This window comes from Canis lupus, chromosome 3, assembly GCF_003254725.2.
Source record: "Canis lupus dingo isolate Sandy chromosome 3, ASM325472v2, whole genome shotgun sequence".
Classification (NCBI taxonomy): Eukaryota; Metazoa; Chordata; class Mammalia; order Carnivora; family Canidae; genus Canis; species Canis lupus.
Genome location: NC_064245.1, coordinates 30,334,091 through 30,345,246, shown reverse-complemented (window position 1 = coordinate 30,345,246; position 11,156 = coordinate 30,334,091). Strand labels below are relative to the sequence as shown.

The 11,156-nt window shown below is 51.2% G+C and overlaps 1 protein-coding gene across 1 annotated transcript in view; it reads left to right on the top strand.

The window, feature by feature from the left end:
* Window positions 1-2,386: 2,386 nt before the first annotated feature.
* Window positions 2,387-11,156, top strand: part of SV2C (synaptic vesicle glycoprotein 2C) — a 207,706-nt gene continuing 198,936 nt past the window's right edge. The window contains exon 1 of the mRNA XM_049108368.1: window positions 2,387-2,525. The gene's annotated coding sequence lies outside the window, so the exon portion shown is untranslated. The remainder of the gene's footprint in view (window positions 2,526-11,156) is intronic.

The window sequence follows — 11,156 nt, the reverse complement described above, 5'->3', positions numbered from 1 at the left end:
TATGTGCTAGGCTGTGCTTCTCGTGTATGTTATCAAATGTAATCACTACAGCATCTGTACTTAGCAGATGTGAAGACACATCTTTGATGCTCCATAGGTGTGTTTAATGGCTTATTTTCCAACCATGCTCAGCAGATTCTGCACTGTGGAATAGAATTCCAGATTGGTAGGAGGGTAGTGACATCAGAGCTCTAGGATTTTGTGGGAACAGTGCAGGTGTACCCTTTACCCTCCATCAGCTCCTATAAGACAAGTGTTTTTAGGACCCTAAAATGAGAGCGGTTTTGGTGGGCAGGCTGAAGAATCTATGTGTCCCATCATCATGACAAAATATTTGTTGTCCTCCAAAGGTACAGCCTTAAAATACCCTCCTCCAACACAAGCCGGTCTTAAAAAATCAGACGTTTCTCAAAAATACACAATCGGGAATTTTCCTGTAGGAGCTGTTATCTTCAAGTGCATCAAGACATGGAAACTTGGCAGCTAGAAAAATTTATATACTTTTTAAAGTATATTCCATGGACAGCACAAGGAAATGATTGAAGCAAAAGAGAGCATAGCACAGGGCACATTGATCATTTGTGGTTTTCTGAACTTCTCTTGTTGGAGAAATAATCCATTGTCATGTGACATTTGGGGGGAAGGTTCTCAGGAGGGTGTCTGTCCATTTGGGAACGCAGTGGATCACCGGCATATTTTGCAGCTGAAAGCACAAAGTTTCATATGTAATATGCAGGCAATCTGGATAAGATTTATGATTTTTTTAAAATTTCTCAATTTCATTTCCAATGCTAGATTTGTAGGCATTCCTATGGGATATATTTCTCTTCTCAATGTAACAGCACAATAATTTTAGCCTAAATAATTATTCAATTTAAATAATTTGCTTATGCAGAGGGATCGATGAAATGCAAATAAGCATGTTCCCTAATTTTCATGTTCCCTGTCCACCTTCACCTTAGGGCACTACATATAGTTGCAAACTGCAAAGCCTTTCATCGAAACAAGCCCCAAGCAGGTTTTCAAAGGTCGATGTAGTAAAGCAGGTGTAGGTTCAACAGGACGTTGGGGTGGGGGGGGGGGGATCATAACTTAGAGTTCAGGAGTGCCTGAAATGGCGACAAGGGGAAATTACAGGCAAGGACTGTTTCTATCTTCCTCTCTCCACAGTTATCCCGCAGAGTGACACAGAGCAAGCCAGGGAGCTCACGTTCCGACACCGCGCGGAACCGAACCGCCTCCTTCCCGACCCTCTTCTCTGGGCGGGAGGCCGCCTGAGCGGCCCCGTAGCTCTTCGCCGCCGCGCAAGTGCGCGTAAAGTCGTATTTCCATCTACACGCTGATCCGTTCACCCATCCAGGCGTATTTACACGGTCAGGGCACACCGGCCGAAAAGCTGTGCGCGTGTGCCTGTGCGCGGCCCCCGCTGCCCCGCGCCCCGGCGCTGCGCTGGGTCGGCTTCGGGTCCCCACGGCGGGAGCGCATCTCGGGGCGACACCTGCCGCCCGGCCGCCCCGGCCCCGCCCGGCCCGCGCGGGCGCCTCGGAGCGACCTGGGGACGCCGGCTCCTCGCGGCACCCGGGTGGCAGCACGCGGGGGGGGGGGGGGGGGGAGGGCGGCGCCGCCAGCCGCCTCCACTGGGGGAGCTCAGCCGGGGCCTCGAGGGGGGAGACAAAATCACGGAGCCTCCCTCCCCTTTTTAGATATTCAATAGTTCCCCCTAAAAGAGCCACCTGCCCTGTCCGCCTGTGGATCCGCTGTCTGGGCGCACCTGGCCCTAGGGAGCCCTCAGACGCCCAGCAAAGTTTGCTCCCCACGTGTCCACTCGACTCGTCTGCCAGTGTGGACGGGAGGGGGGTGGCTGGTCAGCTCGGCTGCCAGGTGCGCCGCGGAGCCCGCTGGCGTCAACGGGTCGGGTCGGCCCGGGCCCGGAGGGGGCAAACCTGGGTGCCGGGCGACCGCGAGGTCAGCGCGCAGGACTCCCGGTGGTGTCGCGGGGCCACGGTGGGGCGCCGCCCCCAGGAGCACGCAGAGTTACAGCTAGGGACCAGTTAAGGAACCCCCCGCTGAGTCTTCCGAGGGTCCTGGCCACTGGTGGGGACTGCAGTCCCCCCCTCCCGGCCCCCCCGGGCCCGTCGGCCCGTCCTGCCATGCGCCCCCGGACCCGTCCCCGCCCCCACGCCCCCCGCCCCCATACCCCCCGGGCCCGCCCCTCGCCCCCCCGCCCCCCATACCCCCCCGGGCCCGCCCCTCGCCCCCCATGCCCCCCCGGGCCCGTCGGCCCGCCCCCCGCCCCCCCGCGCGGCGCCCCGACTCCCGCCCCGCGGCGGCCGGCACTGCAGCACGGCGGGGGCGGGGGCGGGAGCGGGCGGGGGGGCCGCGGCGCGCCCGCCCGAGCACTTTCCCGCCCCTCCCTTCGCCGCTGACACGCTCGGCGGAGTCGCCAGTCCGCGCGCTGCCGGCGAGAGGGGCGGACGGAGGCGGCCCGGGGAGCGAGCGGGGCCGGGATCCCGGCGGCGGGAGCGGTGAGTGGGGCCCGCGGCGGCCGTGCGGGGCGGGGAGCCGGGAGCCGGGAGCCGGGCGCCCGGCGGGAACTTCCGCAGCCTCGTGGAGCGCACGTTCGCCCGCGTGCCCCGAGGAGGCGGCTGCAGGCGCCTGGCGGGGCCCGCGGGCGCTTGCTGGGGCGGGACCGGGAGGTCGGGGTGAAGCAGAGCGGGGCCCGGGGGCCCTCCCGGGTGCTCGGCGGCCGCGGTCGCACGGGAGCCGGGGCCGGAGTCCCTTCGAGCCGCTCCAGCCCCGCCGGGCGTGCGACCGGCGTCCGCGCCGCAGCTGCGGGCTCAGCTCCCGGGCTGGATCCCGCTGCGGGCGCGCGGCCGGTGGGGAGCAGAGGCGGGCGGCCCCGCGCCCAGCCAGCCCGACCGACACCCCGGGGTCAGGGGCCGTCGCGCGTCCGCGGGGCCGCGTCCGGGGTGTGCGCGGGCCGGGGCCGGGGCCGGGGCCGGGGGCGGAGCACAGCACCGGGAGTCCCGTGGCCGGGCCGCCCCGGGACCCGGGGCTCCCTCCCGCCGAGCGCCCCCGCGTCCCTCGGGGCCGTCGGCCGCTCCCGCTCCGCCCGGGCTCTGCGGCTGGGCCCTGCGGCTCGCGGCCGTCCTGCGGGATGCGCAGCGCGCTGACGGACTTCGGCAGCGGCTGCCCCCGGCCGGCGCACAACCCCGGCACCTGGGGCGCCCGCGGGCGGCGCGGGGGGGAGTCACGGGGGGCGGCGGCGGGAGGGGCGCTCGCGTCACCGCTGCGTGGGCCCGAGTGCGGGGCGGGGCGGGGCGGCGGGGGTCGGGGCGCGCGTGCGTCAGGGGCTGCGGGTGGCGGGGAGGCCCAGGGCGGCCGCGCGGTGCTCCGCGGGGGGGGCCCGGGGCAGGCCGGGGGGGGGGGTCCGGGGGAAGCCCGGGGAGGGGTCCGGGGGCGGCCGCGCGGTGCTCTCGGGGGGGGTCCGGGGGAGGCCGTTGGGGGGGCCCGAGGGAGGCCGGAGGTCCGGGGGAAGCCGAGGGGGGCGGTCCGGGGGAGGCCGCGAGGTACTCCGCGGGGGGGGGGGGCCGGGGGAAGCCCGGGGGAGGCCGCGAGGTGCTCCGCGGGGGGGGCCCGGGGGAGGCCGGGGGGGGGTCCGGGGGAAGCCCGAGGGGGGTCCGGGGGAGGCAGCGAGGTGCTCCGCGGGGGGGGCCCGGGGGCGGCCGCGCGGTGCTGGGGGGGCGGCGGTCCGGGGGAAGCCCGGGGGGGGGCCCGAGGGAGGCCGGGGGAAGCCCGGGGAGGGGTCCGGGGGCGGCCGCGCGGTGCTCCGCAGTGCGCAGCAGCGGGGCGCCGTGTCAGCCGCCCCCGCAGGGGCGCCGCGATGGCCTCGGCCGCGCCCCCTCCTGAGCGCCTGGCTGGCGGCTCCAGCCGAATTCCCGGTCTTATCCCGGAGCAGAGCCTGCGTGGGTCTCCCGGGCCGCCAGCTCTCTCGGCACGCCCCGAAGGGCCTCGCTCCCGGGACCCGTCTGCTGTGAAAGCTGCGGGGCTGGGGTCCCCGAGACTCGGCGGGGCGCCCCTTCCTCGCCAGGAGGCCCGCCCGGGGCGGCCAGGTGGGGCGGCCAGGTGGGCCTGCGGAGCCGGCGCTGCACGCCTCTCTCCTGCCACGAAATGTGTGCTGAGAGCGCTTCCCGGTAGAAAATAAAAAGCCCAATCCACGCGTTAGTTTTTGGAAGGAACCCCGCCTTCTGGAAGCCTCCGGGCATAGACTTCTCCATTGGCTTTGCTGAATGAGTCCAAAGCTGCATGATGTGTGGCGGAAGGATTGGAAGGGGGAGGTGGAGGGAAGGCAGGAAGGCCAGAGGGAAGGCAGTCATGGGAGAGCCCAGAGACAAAGATTCTCACCCCCCGCCCAGGCATTAGTGACTTGCCCTCTGGGGTTCATTCCCCACATTTGGCAAATGTGGAAAAGAGCTCAGACGAGTTTTTATTACAAAGTTTTTTTTTTTAATTTTTTATTGGAGTTCGATTTGCCAGCATATAGCATAACACCCAGTGCTCATCCCGCCAAGTGCCCCCCTCAGTGCCCATCACCCAGTGACCCCCAGCCCCCGCCCACCTCTCCTTCCACCACCCCTTGTTCGTGTCCCAGAGTTAGGAGTCTCATGTTTACAAAGTTGTTTTGAAGACAAAAGATGATGGTCTCAGCTTTGTGCCTACAAATTATCTATGAATGGAAAAGATTATGAAACACAGTCCCTTTAAGGGAAAAAGAAAACAGTTTTACCTTTTAAAAAATTCTGGAGACATACACCAGTGCTGTTCCTTTAATGAAATTTAGCCTTCAATGTCAGCAAATGCAGACAATAGACTTTTCCTAACAGCCTTATATAGAATCAGATGCCATTAAGCTGCTGTCTGGAGGAGGTGGGGGGGCGGGGGAAGCTCTGGATTACATCTGAGTGTTTTTGGTCATGTAGTAGAGAAAGCAAATTCATTTTTCATGACCTGATGACAGTCCAAGTTGCTTCTCTGGTGCGAGCAGCAGCCTAGCCTCAGAGCTTTTAGGTAAAAATTCTTCTCATTATTAACCCAGTCATATTCCTTAAGTGTGGAGGGTGCCTCAGAAAACAGGGTACAGTTTCCAGCCTTAAGGAGAGTACCACAAAGGGTATCATAATGTGCCAGATATCACGGGACCACTCAAGGCAGATTTGTCAAACTGCCTTGCTACCACTCAGCGTCGCTCCTCCTGCACGGTGGCAGGTAGTCTATGAATGGTTAAAGTTAGGACACCCTTTGAATCCTGTGCGGCTGTCTCAGGGGACAGCCTACCCTGCAGCCGTGCTGCTTCTCCGTGTTGCGGTGCCTTTTGTCTGACCCACGGTTCACAATAGTATATCCTTGTGCACACTTAACACGAACTCATCTAGGTCAGGTCTGCAGTAAACCTAAGAGAGACAGTCCCCTGTCTGTGTGTGGTTTTGGCACAATATTGCCAAATTGCCTTTGCTTTTGCTTTGCTTTTTCAATTCTGCCCTATGGAGCAACCAGTGTAAATGTTGTGGTGAATTGATTTTGGAGCTCCTTTCTTTATTTGACACAGATGAAAGAACAGTGGGAGGTCAAGTTACTATTTTAATTCTTGCTGGAAATATGGTCCTAGTGGTGTATAAAGGCACCACTTATTTTTATCACAAACACCCCTTGTAATTAGGGACACTTGGTACTAGTTGCGTATCATCATGGGTTCCCCTGGTGGGAAGAATTGAACCAGATGAAATAAAGGGAGGGCAATGGACTGGATGGTTTGGTACCTTCTGGTTCTAATATTCGTTCCCTCCATGAAATACAGGAATATATGATGAGCTATATTTAATTTTATTTTTTAAAATTATAATTCCAGTATAGTTCATATTCAAGGTATATTAGCTTCAGGTGTACAATATAGTGATTCAACAGTTCTATACGTTACTCAGTCTCCTCATGATAAGTGTGCTCTTTGTCTCCATCACCTTTCACTCACCTTCCACCCGCCTGTCCTCTGGTAACCACTAGTTTGTTCTAGACAAACTAGACTGTAAATTCAAATTAAACTCTGTAAATTCAAGAGTCCACTTTTTGTCTCTTTTTTTCTTTATTCGTTTTGTTTCTTAAATTCCACATATGAGTGAAATCATATGATATTTATCTTTCTCTGACTGACTTATTTAACTTAGCATTATATACTCTAGCTCCACCCACGTTGTTGCAGATGGCAAGATTTTATTCTTTTTATGGCTGCATAATATTCCATTGTATATATACTACATCTTCTTTATTCATTGATGGGTTATATTTTAAATTTGAACTTTGCTGATAGGTAGAATATAAGAAGTGTTTTTTATTAACTCATTTTGTAATTATACATGGAACTATGGGCTCTGTTTTTGTAGAATAATAGATCTGTTAGATTTTGTATTATGTCATTATGATTATGGATTGAAACATTTTTAAAAGACCAAATTTGAAAAATAATAATCTCAGTTTGCTAATCTCAGTTAAAATAGATATGCAGATGAATTTAACATGACTATTTTATTTTATAAGTTGTCATTTTTAAAATATTTTACTTACTTATTCATGAGAGACACAGAGAGAGGGGCAGAGACACAGGCAGAGGGAGAAGCAGGGTCCCTGTGGGGAGCCCTATGCAGGACTCAGTCCCAGGACCCCGGGATCATACCCTGAGCTGAAGGCGGACGCTCAGCCACTGAACCACCCAGGTGTCCCTTATAAGATGTTATTTTTAAGTAATCTCTATATCCAATGTGGGGCTCAGACTTACAACCCCAAGATCAAGAGTTGCATGGTCTACTGACTGAGCCAGACGGGTGCCTCAACCTGACAAATTTTGAATGCTTTCTGTTGAGCACCCAGTATACACCATGGCTGTTATATCATTTCCTGTGCCCAGTATGTACTGCAAATGATTAAGGCTGGAAACTAAGAACTACATTAATGGGCTTTAGTCTTCTCATAGCACTTGGGCCCTCTTATAACACAAGAGCACAGTGAGATTTATGACTAATTAGACAAAGTGCTTTTTCTTGTTATTTGTTATTCTTTGAAAATATTATGAATTAGACTCTTAGTATAGCCGAATCCTTGGATGGTTCTTAGTAGTCCTGTGTATCATACTTTCCTGGGGAGCTTATTCAAATAGAGATGTCTGAGCTTCACGCTAGGTATTCTAAATGAGTAGTTCCATGGGTGAGCCCAGAATATGCTGTTTATCAAGCTCTGCCAAGTAAGTTATATGTCATCATTAGTGGTCTACACTTGCAAGAGTACTTGAACTAGCACTTGAAGCGTGACAGGGACCCAGAACACATGAGCTCTCTAGGCTGTGTTGCTCTCTTCACTATTTATTGAGTCTCTACTTGAAGCTCTCAGAGAAGTCATCTTCCAACTGGCAAGACAGACATAACGACGACTAAGTTCTGTGGTAGGAGTCAGGGGGCCGAGTGAGTGAGATAGGTGGTTGGAAAGAACCCTGTGGAGACAGTTATGGAGATGGTATCACAGAAGGAAGGGCATAGGCAGAAGGAGCAGCATTTACAACACGTTGCTCTGGCAGCAGAAAGGCTGAAAACCTTAGCATGGCCTTCAGAGCTCTGAATGGTCTGGCCCCTGCTCACTTCTGTAGCTTCATTTTGTTTAACCTCCAAACCGTTCCCATCCTAGCAACCTTCAAACATCAGCCCTGTCCTGCTACAGCAACCTCATCACCCGCTTCACCCTACCACCACCGTATTAACTCCCGATGCTCTTTGTCCTTCGCTCATCTTCCCTTTCTGGGGCAGCTTCCCAACCCTCTGAGGTGAAAATTCTTTCTTTTCTCACAGTGTTCTTTTCTTTATAAATGAGGCTGTTGGAGAAAAATGGGATACTCCATAAACTTGAATTCAGGTTAATAAAACATTTCATAATCTATGTATGTCTCATATATTACATGGGACATACTTATATTAAAATGTTATTTGTTGTTTGTATGAAATTTAAATTTATCCAGGCATCCTGTATTTTCATTTGCTGAATGTGGAAACTCTGTTTTTAAAGCTCATTTTACCATTTTTTTAAAAAGTAAGATTGTTTCATTTCTATCTTTCTATCCTGACTGAACTAATACTCCAAGAGGCCAAGGACAGAATTAGAGATAGGTTATTGTTTTCTCTTGCTGTTTATCCCTAGTGCCTAAAACAGTACTTGGAGCATAGTAAGAGCTCAGTAAATTTCATCAGATGGATGAGCTGTTTGAGAAAAATGGTGTAACCATGGGCAAGTTTCTTAATCTCTTAGAGTCTTAATTTCTTCAGCTGTAGAAAGATGATTTTTATATCTACTTTTAAGATTATGTGAAAAGGGTAATAGAGAAATAGAGAAAACATAACATTCCTAACGTGTTGCTTTGCAGGCACTGTACTGTAAAAGATGTCTTTTCTCTTTAATCAGTATTTGTTTTATTTTTTTTTCTTTTTTTTTTCAGTATTTGTTTTATAACATGAAGGGATTCCTTCCTTAATATAAGACACCCTGCTTCCTTTTCATTATAATGCAGTCCTGTAAGTAGTCAAATGTTTCCTGAATATTTGTCAAATGCAAGGTACTCTGGAGATTGAGCTGTGTAGTCACAGAGGTCCTGTTCTCAAGGAACACCAATCTGTGGGATGATAACACTGAGGGCTGGTTCATGGGCCTTCGATGTGCACGGCCTCACCGGTCCTGACGTTTAGAAGAAAGACCTCGTGTTTGGTTTATGCCCTGCCCTCACATCTTGACATTTTTTGAGCTAAGGGGCCCCACATTTTCCTTTTGTCAGTTATTGGCGAATCCTGGGAACCTATGCATGTTTGTACATAGCGTGTGCATGTAGCTTATTATATAGTCTTTATAATGACACTAGGCCTTTCATTACTCAGAGAACTTGTGACTTTCCATTACATGGCTTATAATTGACTGAACCAAGATCAATGTCTTTTCCAGTATACCATGATGGCCTACACCTGATTACAGCCATCCAGTGTGGTCTAGATCGGGAGCTTTGAAAGAACTAGGGTTAGTTCTCCTACTCTTGGGCCATTTCCGTGGACCTTCCCTCCCTGTCACTGCTCCTGGGATTGCTGAGAGACTGCAGCTTTAAACTTCTTTGTAGGAACACCAGGAACACTAGTGATGTATTTTAGACTCTGTGCCAGTATTCTGGTTTTTAAATCTGCAGATCCACACAAGATAGTGATCTCGGGGGTGGGGGTTGAAATTTTTCTAGCAGAAATATCTGCAATGTTTGTTCTTTGCTTTAAGTTACCCAGCTGAGTCATGCAGCATAGGAACCTCTGCAGCAGGGAACAGCCATGCATTTTGGCTGTGGGTAGAGAAGGTGACCCACTTTGTCATTTCAAGCTCTGACTAGCTTGCTTTGAAATCTCATTTTAATATTACTCTTTAGTAATGCTAAGTATGCCATTTTTTCTTTTTAAAAAATCTTTGTGCTTATGTGTGTTTGCATTTAAGAAGTGACATTCCAATAATTCCATTGGGGCTTTCTCATATTTGCCTTCACACTATTATTATTTTCAACATGTGACAGTATGCTCCAGTTAATGCACACTAAACACATTATAAGCTGTATTGAACACAAAAGTAATTTAAGTATCCAGTATTATTTTTTGAAGTAACCCACTAAATTGGCAGCCAGGGTTTCCTGTTGGCCACATATGCAGACCCAGACTGGTGTCCACAGTCATTTCCCTGGTTCTGTTCCTACCTCAATTGTGGATCCCCAGTCTGCTGCTAAGATTCTTCACTATTTCTTTGAGCTTGCAGGGATAATTCCTGTGGTCCTTGCCTCTACTTCCCTGCAGCAGCATCCCACAGTGTTTTAGAGCATGCTTCCCATTGCCCAGAATGCCCCGGGCTCCAGTATTGTAGAACCTCCCTGTGCTACTGTGTGCTCTTACTGTCCCTAGAGAGTTTAGGGGATGTATGAATGTTTGGGGCTGGTGAGAATCACTTCAAGCGACACAACATCCTGTATTCACAATCATTTGTCCCTTCCGACTCTAGCCCATTATCTTAACACCATAAATAGGGGCTCTCAGATTGTCTTCTGCTTGGACTGAGCTCTTCACTGGGAGATTTCTTGGTCTCTCCCTTCCAGACATGCTCAGAAGGATCAGAATATTAAGATAAATCAGGAGAATTTTTCACAGGATGTTCTGTGCATGTTATTGGTGGTAGCAAAAAATTAAAAATAATCTAAATGTCCATCAGAGGGTAATCAGATCAATTATGGCTTATCTAAATAATGAAATACTACACAGATATTGTATGTACTGACATGGAAATATCTTGAAGGTAAGTTATTAATTAAAAATACAAAAAAATACAACATTTATTGACCAGAATATGTCATATGTCTCTATTAAAAAATTAAATTACATTAAAAAGTCTGGAAAGACAAAGACCAAACTCTTATCTTTTGAGGATAAGATGGAGAGGACCTGACACTATTTACCTTACATATTTCTGAATTATTTGAGTTTTCAACAATAATTGCATACTACTTTTATAATTAAGGCATTAGTAAATTTGGTAAAAATTAGTTTCAAGTTGCCTATGTGATGATGTTTCTCAATATGTGTAGATATGAATGTTTTAGTGGCTAAAATGCCGTGCCAGTTTTTCCCATGGATATTTTTTTAGCTCACAGCTCTGGAAGGTAATTGAGGTTGTAAGAACATAAATTATTGTGGTGCTCAATAAAGCTGTTTTCATTTTGAATGAAAAAGAAAGGAACTCACCTATAAACATCCAGTACAGCGGACCCTGAGAAGAACTGTGCATTGCTGACTTAGGTTGTTAAAGTCCAGGATCTCTTCTCCATCTCCCATCTCTGTTCTCAATAAATCTTATATGTCTAGTGGCTGTCAAAAGCCTGTATTGCTACTCAGAATGTTTTGCTTTTAGGGACATTTTTCATCCTATGGCTGTGGACTTGAGGAGATTGGAGATGGACAATTTTTATCTTCTCTTCCATTGGTCTGCAATGTTCTCCCTCCCAACACTCTTCCTCCCCCCCCCCCCCCCCACTCTCAGCATATGCTCACTCAGGGGAA